A 9,238-nucleotide genomic window follows, 5' to 3' on the forward strand; every position below is an offset into this window, starting at 1 on the left:
GGCTCTTGTACTAAAAGATTTAATACATTTTGACAATAAAATTCTGCCGGATCAATGACATGCGACGAGCCCCAACTAGAAATTCCCAAGTGTTTGCATCTTTGTGGCTCGGCAGTGTTGTACACTTGATAACATAGAACCCAATGGGTACTAGTTATAATATTTTATTACTAAATAGTATCAATAAATTATTAATTCGTGGCACGACTCGAAAAACCTAAAATGCTGACCCAGTGACAGTGCACCTACATTTAAGGTTATAGTAGATTCCGAAGGGAAAAAATTATAAACTAATATAGCCCTAATTTATATAACCCAAAAGCCCGTGCTAAAGTTAAATGATTTCACTCATATTTTTTATTATTTTAACCAAAACTATATACAGTTAAGAATCTAAATTGATGATTCTGCCAATCTTAGTGGGAGGCAGCTGCCCTCTATAAAAAAAATATATATTAATGAGGTGTAGATAGTTGACCTTAGATTAATGATTGGAGAAGTTTGCCGGGGGGTGCGGTCAGCAAAGAACAACAAATAAACAAAACCATATTTATTTAAGTAGAAACGTCGGCATAAAATAAATAAATATGGTTTTCTTTATTTATGTTGTTCTTTGCTGACCGCACCCCCCCGACAAACTTCTCCAATCATTAAAAATATATCAATTTAATAAAAATTAAATTATTTTCAAGAAAATAATTGTAATAACTAATAAAGTACTAGTATAATTATATATAATTTTCATAAAATTTGGGTTTCATTCGCCTTTTCCGTACTAACATGTCACAAACTTAACGACTATCAAACCCCTAGTTTTGATCCTGGTACTCCCTTGTTCATAATATATACTAATACTAATGGGTGTTACTACTAATATAAAAAAAATTCTCTCAGCTATGCTTGTGATATTCCGGAAATTTTGCTGACGAAATTAAAAATATCGTTTTCGAACTCGAGATTCCTGTTTGTTTCATACCGTTTCGTTTTTTAATCATATGAAAACAACAATTTGTAATTTTATATTTCCAATTTCATAGAGATATTACGCGTTCAAATTTAATTTACAATGATTATCTTCACTAGAGTAACAGTTCCTAAAATATATGCAATGATAAAACCAAAATATATTGACCTGTAGTTGTTTGGAAAAACTTATGGTTTATGAAAAAGCATATCTCAGGAACTATTTGCCACATGCCTATTATCATTAAAATTGAATCTAGTTAAATCAATATAATGCCGTTTATCTTCTTAAGAATTGCAATGACTCATAATCGTCAAAATAAATTCACAAAATTTTGATTTCTCGTTTTTGGAAAAAACTATTGGCTTAAGAATAAATATAGCATTTCTCATCTTGGCTCATATTTTACCAAGTTTACTATATTTTAAAAGACTCATTAAGTTGTTCGTATTGTTTAAGTTTAAAAGTTTATGATAATTAAGGATATGGAATACTGAAAGAAAACTGAGCTTGCCGGAGTCATCAATTGCAGCCATAAATTTTATGTAGTTTTTATTAAAACAATAAAAAATTAGGGTTAAATGACTTGATGTTTTCTTCTCTTGGGATCTTGAACTTTAACCTTCATTTTATCTTAGGTATTGCGGTATGATGAATATAAATATTTTTTTTATTACACGCCCTTCCAATCCAATTATTAAAAATAGTTGGAATTTTTCAAAAAACAGAATTGTTGAGGTAGTTTTGCTAAATGATCTGACTCCAATTGATAATGTTAAATACTCTTAACTATGTTATAGGCCTCGAAAATGAGTGCTCGCTTAGGTAAGATAGTTGATTGAGGTGAATAGATAGGATGAGACTGCGGGTTCTATCCATAACTTCTCTAAGGATGGTAACCTCGTCTTACAGGGTACTATTCCTGTAGGAACGAAAAGTAATGCAAGCCCGGAAGGTAGCAAGTCCCCGGTTCTTGCAGGAAGGTAACTTCGCTCTAAAGGGTACTATTCCTGTAGATGTGACGAGGTAAGCCCGGAGGGTAGCTTCGTTTTACTATTCTTGTAGATATGATGGTGTATATTAATCCGGAGGTTAGCCAGATGTCGGGTTCTACAAAAGTACAAGAAGTGCATGAAGGAGGAGATAATATAGGTTTTCAGAAATGTAGTACTAGGTTGTGCTGATTCACTATGTACATTATTATCCTCTATCTCCTAAGATGGTATTGCTCGTGAAGTGAGATTTCACACTAAGGTCTTCGAATTTTGGTCTAGTTGAGAAATTCCATCGAGAAGTACTACGTGAATGATGTTAGATTTCTGTGGATAAGCAGATTCTATTGGAATCTTTATGAATTCAAATGATACGTTTACATATATTACAATGTCTTATATATCGTAGTTGTTACATGTTACAATTAAGGTATTTACAAAGAATAGTACAAATATTAATATACGGCGTTTACTTGTCGCCAGTAATAGTTCCCGCGTTAGCTGGTACCATCATGCTGGGCCATAGCGGTTTCGGTGGATATAATAGTTACAGTCTAGACCAACAGGTAGCGTATCGCTACAAAATAAAGTATGTGTAAATACATTTCAGTGTAATTTTTTTTTTTTAATAAACAGTACCCTTTTAATATCAATTTTTTTGTATATCATCTTATTTAGAACTTTTTATGTATACCCTTACAGTCCTATTATATTTTACAATGTTTGTATCTTGCTCTAATTTACTAAAAAGTGGGGCGAAACGTAGATTACTAATAAATAGTTCTTTCTGCTATTTTGTGTACCTTCTTTAACAGCCACATGGGTCAAATTCTTACGGTAGTATTAGTAACTACATCTAACTACAAAAATCATTTATTCAGTAAAAAAAAAAAAGCCTATCTTTAAAAAAAACATACTGTACAGTGGCTTAAAACCATTAGTATGTAATGCTGGAATTTTTAAACTTTTATGATGTTAGGGGAACAGAAAAAAAGATCGAGGAGGGAGGAGTGTGGAAAAAGAATATCTTCCCAGAGAGGTGCCAATAAAAAAAAAAAAAAAAGTAGGACCGCAAATTGAAGATATTCCGATGATTACTTATTGTCTTTTTTCATTTTTTTTTTGTTTCATATAGCCAATAATGGAACTGTTATTTTCCATCCAAGGTTGCTTATCCATCTGAACTTTTTTCTAACAGCGAAACAATCACTATATCCCAGACTACTTATGCGATAAGCAGTTCTGAAACAATATTCATCATTTTAAGTCCTTCGCAATTTTTAGGTTTTTTCTCGACCATGCCATTATTATCGCCACGGAGACTTTCGACTGGCAGGCTGCCTACTCAAAGCCATTGAGGTGCCAGACTCTGAGAGTCACGCCTTGACATTGCCGTAGAGCATAACGAATCAGTAGCGACTCCTTGTTGACATTCACACTATCGATAAAGTGAAAGATATTTGAAGAAGTCTACAGGCTACAACTTAATGCTGACGGTCCAGTTTCGGATCGTACGAAAAACAACTTGGCTTTTCCGTTTGTTTTTTTTCCCTTTTCAATTGCATCAACACTTCCGATTCCAAAACATACTTTCACTTCATTTGCAAACATCTTTCGTTTCCTCGCGCCGTACGTGGAACTTCAAAACTGCACCTCATCTCCTCTCCTTGCAGGCAAGGTGTCGCATTTCACCATTTTTTTAACAGTTGTACTCTTGATTACGTAACTTTGAAGGAATATTGAAAATTGCTACATTGCCAACTTAAAATGGAAAGCTAATTTTGGATTTATCAATTCAGGCTCACTAATTATTCCTCTCACTCTTGTCTAAATATGGGCAAAACAGTGATTCCCATTAGAGAAAATCCATTCAGTCACCCAGACCATGTTATTCACAGTTTGGATTTTTATACGTTTTTTTTCAAATATCTCACATGGCGAGTTCAAAACTATGATTAAAACATTATTTTTCGACCATTTTGTTTTAATTTCGTTTCACAGTCGATTTCCTATTGAAAACTTGTCTCATTGGTAATTTTTCAGATATCAAAACAAAACAAAAACTAAAATTATGTGTTCAACATTATTTATTTTCTCACAAATACATCCTCTATGTAGTGAAGAAAAAAAAAATTACAACTATACATCAAGAAAAGTGACTCGCCTTTTTAATTTTTTTTTTCTGGTATATACAATATTTTCATTGTACAACTTGCTGTTGAAATTTCAATTTTGAAGACTGAAGAAAAAATGTCGGCCAAAACTAAGTGCAAAAAATAACCGGCCTATTGTGCATAAATTACCAGAATTAGACAAGTTGAGGAACAAATCCATAAAGCCCCCCTCCCTACAAAAAAAAAAGTAATGTGCCTGAAAAATGTTTTAATCATAGTTTTTAAGTCATAACATAATATGGAATAATGGTTGCGAAACCTTTTTTCTTTCTTTTTTTTTTTTTAATTTCGAGCAAAAAATTAAAACTAATCCAGTGATTTAAAATGAATTTCATCCACTTGAAATTAAAATTACTATTGGTTATTTTTAATAATTATTCAAAGTAATATTTGAAAACAAGAGAAAATACTTCTTCTCAGATATTAATTTATATTCAAAAGGAAAAGTCAGAAAATGAAGTTAAATTAAATATATGAAAAGCATTGACATAATGTCACGAAACTTGGGAACTAGTTTTAAATATTTCTTACTAGGACAGAAATGACATTGCATTGAAATTATAAAATATATGTTTCTGAAATAAACCATTCATTTTTCATTTATATCAAGACCAAATCACAGAAAGTGATGAAATTTTAATTTGTACATACACGTGTGTGAGTGTATATACATATATATATAGAGAGAGAGAGATTTATAAAAAAAATCTAGAATCCGTGCAAGCTCATCAAGAACTGGGTAGTGTTGCATAAGCTGTCTTAAATCCAGGATATCCTTATGCATCTAATAGATGATCCTCGTACCATTGTTTTCCAGAGTCGTTTATTTCTTCTTTGCAACAATGTAGATTCGGTGTATGATGTGAAGATGAACTATTGTTGAAAGAAAAGACTTGCAAATGAATCCTGTTATTTTCTGACCTTATCAGCATCACTATTCATTCAAACATTTATTTAGTGAAGCGTTACTATCTAATTATTTTTCTTTTATAGTTTTACATTAAACTGTAATTTGGGCAACTCAATTCTTCTTTCAGTATATCAGAATTGATAAAAATAATTTGTTTGTAATTCGTTTTTCTACAAGTAGGACAAAGTATTAAGAGATATTTTAGAATGAAAAATTTAATGATGGAAACAAAAATGAAAGAAATCTTCTGTGAAAGAAGATAAAAAGTAAATTGTAAAACTATTGAATTTTCTAAAAAAACTCTAAACTAATAATTACAATTAAATTCACCACTGGACACTCATGTTAGAGGCTGAATTAATAATTAGTAAATAAGTAAAATTAAAAAAAAAAATCTATTCTTATAGGGTTGCTTTAAATATCAATGTTATTTTCATTGAAAAGCAATTTTTTATCTTTTTTTAAAGGAATACTTTGTAAACAATAATATAAAACAAATTATGTTATCATCGTTCTTAAAGAATAATTCTTAACAAAAACCTCACATTGCACATATACAAATAGATTCCTTGTATCATTTTACACAACAGATTACAAATAATCACTCAAATCATTTTTTTTTTCAATAATGGAAGATCATGTATTAAATATTTTAGGTATGTACAGAATAATCTCTTCCTTAATCTAACTTTGTAGCTATGTAAATTTAACGAATTGACAAAATCTATATGCGTAGAGATATAATGAAATGAAAGAAATAATTTTACTTACTGACCGTGTAAAAGGATTACTTATAAAAGAATTGTTAATATTGTTCTGTAAATCAGATGTCTTGATGGTAGAGCAATACTTAGTAACATTGAAAAGTTATGAATCCTCCACAAAATAAATTTATAAGGAAGATATTCTTAATATATGAAAAATAATTTCAAATCTGAAAATTTTTGATTCAAAAAACAAAAAGGAAATAATTAATATTAAAAATAACTCCACATATAAATTGTTTTATGAATCTGGGTTCTTGAAAAATGAGTTGGTTAATTGTATTTTTTTTTTTTATTTTTTTTATAGTAGAACCTGCCTTCTCATCCTAGTTGGCTTTGAGACCTTACTCAAAGAGACACCAGGACAATGGGTAAGTCTTAAACTATAATGATTAAGTTTTATAACTTAATTTAATGTAACAATACATTTGGTGGGATCAACTTGAACTCAAAATTACCAGTGAGTGCAGGGACATGACAGACGTGCGGTTTCTGGAATTGGTCCTAGAGTGTTCCAGTCCAGAACGTTGTGGGTTCAATTCTTTTGTTTACTATTACTATTCTTTTGTTTACTATTAATATTGATTTACTATAATAATAGTAATAAGATACAAATTTATCTTTTTGTTTGAATTTTTTACTCAAAATTTTCTCTTCAAAAGACAAAAGTTTCTGATGAATTCAATTACAATAAAAATCATTTTTTAAGATGTAATATAAATTTGTTTTGCCAATATTTAATAATGAAGCCATTTTTAAACTACCTGAAATTGGATGCTTCTGTAGAAGCTAGTTTTATGTAGTGTGTATGTTCTTTATTTCTAGGTGTGTAAAATATACTCGTCAATAAGATAGTATAGAATATAGAAACCACTATAGGGTTAAGTTATAATTCTAATGTAATAAAAAGTTCAATATATAATATAGGTAGTATGAATATTAATATAAGATGAAATTAAAAATTAAACAAATTTATTAGATCAATTTAATATCCAATTTTTTAGATATGTGATTTAATTTAGGTGTGAAAATGATCTTTATGTTTTCAAAGTAGCCACAAAGTCAGCTTTTCTTTTTGTTTTTCTATACTTGGTGTTTTATCAGCTCTTTATTTATTTAATTGTTTTCTATTTGCTGCTGGTTTGTTGGGATTTCTTGTACCTCTGGGTTTGCTAGGCCTTTTATCATTATTATTGTATACAAATATTATTTTTTATGAACGATATCATCAAATCCTTATAATTTTATTAGTTTGTATAATTACCTGTTTAAACCACCTCTCATGAACTGGAACATGAAACTTGACTTATACTAAAACCTCAATTGTTAGAGAAAAAAATAGTGAGCACTGACTGTATTACAAATATTTAAATGACAGAGAAGTATTAAAAAATGAAGTCATAATATAAATGGTTAATACTTATCATGCTAGAATTATACCACTGATTTTCTCATATAAGTACATTAATAACTATATTAATTTAAGAGTTAGTTAGCACAATTGCTACTAAAAAAAAATTAAACTTGATGTTTCCCAAAACAGTTAAACTGTTTTACAAAGTTGGTCTTTTGAAGAGAGGCTCTAATGTTTTCAATAAATAGCAATCTTTTCATTTCTAATCATGGAAATCATATTAATGAACATTCTTATGTTTTAATAGTTGGACCTTTTCATTCATACTTTATTCTAAATAAAAGTCCATTAAACATAAATTTCCTTATCTCCTAATCAAAGATAAGAGTACAAATCATTATTTATCATATCTTTATGTTGCCTTTGATTTAGTTTTCAACATCTAAGGAAATTTCCAATTTTCTTTTCTGAATATAAATTGATAACCAGGAATCATTGACTACTTTCTCGATTGGGTTACTTTGCTCTTAAAGAATTACATTGATCCACTGATCTATTTATTAAATGTTCCAAATTGCTGAGTGCACCTTACAAGTAGCACTGGAAGGCAAGAGAGGACTGGGAGATAAAGAGGAGAAGTATGCCTTATGATTGGAGGTTGTACAGGTTAGTGGAAAAATATTCATAGATTATCTAATATTACCTTCCACTCTTATACTCCATTAAACATATCTCAAACTTTTACTGCTGAATTAAATCTTCTCCAATTATACTTTTGATTTTATTCATTAAGTTGTTAAAATTATATCTGAGATTAAGAAGTAAATTTCAGTTAAAACAAGTAATCTTTTTCATAGGGTTAATTTCAAAAAAATGTGATTGCGATTAACTTTACAGTAGAAATTGGCAATACTTTGCTCGAGTAAACCTATATTACATTGTATATTATATTACATAAAAAAGTGCAAAGTTTTTTTAATATCCAATACAATATTAATTTTACATAAATGTAAAGGTGTATACATATGATTTGGCATTATTTTGGTATAGGTGTAAATTGAATACAACCTGTTTGTTTTTATTTGTATTTTTTTTATTACTTTACTCTAGTTTTGTTCCAAGTAAAAATGTAAATTAGATTTAAAAAAAAAAATTAATCTTGTTCAAAGAATTTTCAAAGGAAAATTTTTGTTTTCATATAGTATTACTGGTTTTATCTTTGATAAAAACAGCATTAAATTGCACAAACTACTGATTTCCATTTTTCTATTTTATGAATTTTAGAAAGTAGCACAATCTCACCCAACTACCCAACCAATTTTTAATTATACAATAATTAGTAATACACACTGATAAAAACACAGAGTGTTTAAAACTATTTTTTATTTTCATATCCGCCCTTTTTATTTGAATCTTTATTTACAATTTACATTATATAATACATCTGAGATTATAAAGATATTTACAATACAATATAATCTTTTGTTACTTGAAGGTATTTCAAGGAAGGAAATAGGGAAAGGAAGGTCCACTGTGCGTGGGGGGGGGACTGTGGTGCTTAGCCCCTTATTTATTTATTTGGGACTGGGGAGGGACCACTCTGCTGGCTAATAAATGAGTTACTTTTTCTTTCATTTATATACTAAGGTATGCATTTTATACTTTTATAACTTTTGTAAGTGAGTTCAAAACACATAAAAAAAATTTTTAAATCCTGAGCAAAGTAACCCTCTTTGCTGTTACTAACGATAATATGAACAGAACATTGATAGTGGAATAAGAAATCATTTATCGGATAAATGGTCATGCTAATTTAATTTTTTGTCTTTTCTGGTAGTGATATTACTGTGTTAGCAAACTATTGCTGAAGATATTTTTTCAATATTGTAATTGTTTAAAACCAGAGTATTTCATAGATTAATAATAATTATAATAAATGAATATAAATGCTAGTGAGTAATAAATTCTTTTTGGATTTTTTTAGTCATAAAATAAAATAAAAAGACGAAAGTTACAATTATTTGGATAATTATTATAAAAGCTGTTTTTATAAAATGTTTTTGATGAATAGTTGTATCAA

The sequence above is a fragment of the Halyomorpha halys genome, unplaced genomic scaffold (genome assembly GCF_000696795.3).
Source record: "Halyomorpha halys isolate HHAL.00 unplaced genomic scaffold, Hhal_1.1 Scaffold578.1, whole genome shotgun sequence".
NCBI lineage: Eukaryota > Metazoa > Arthropoda > Insecta > Hemiptera > Pentatomidae > Halyomorpha > Halyomorpha halys.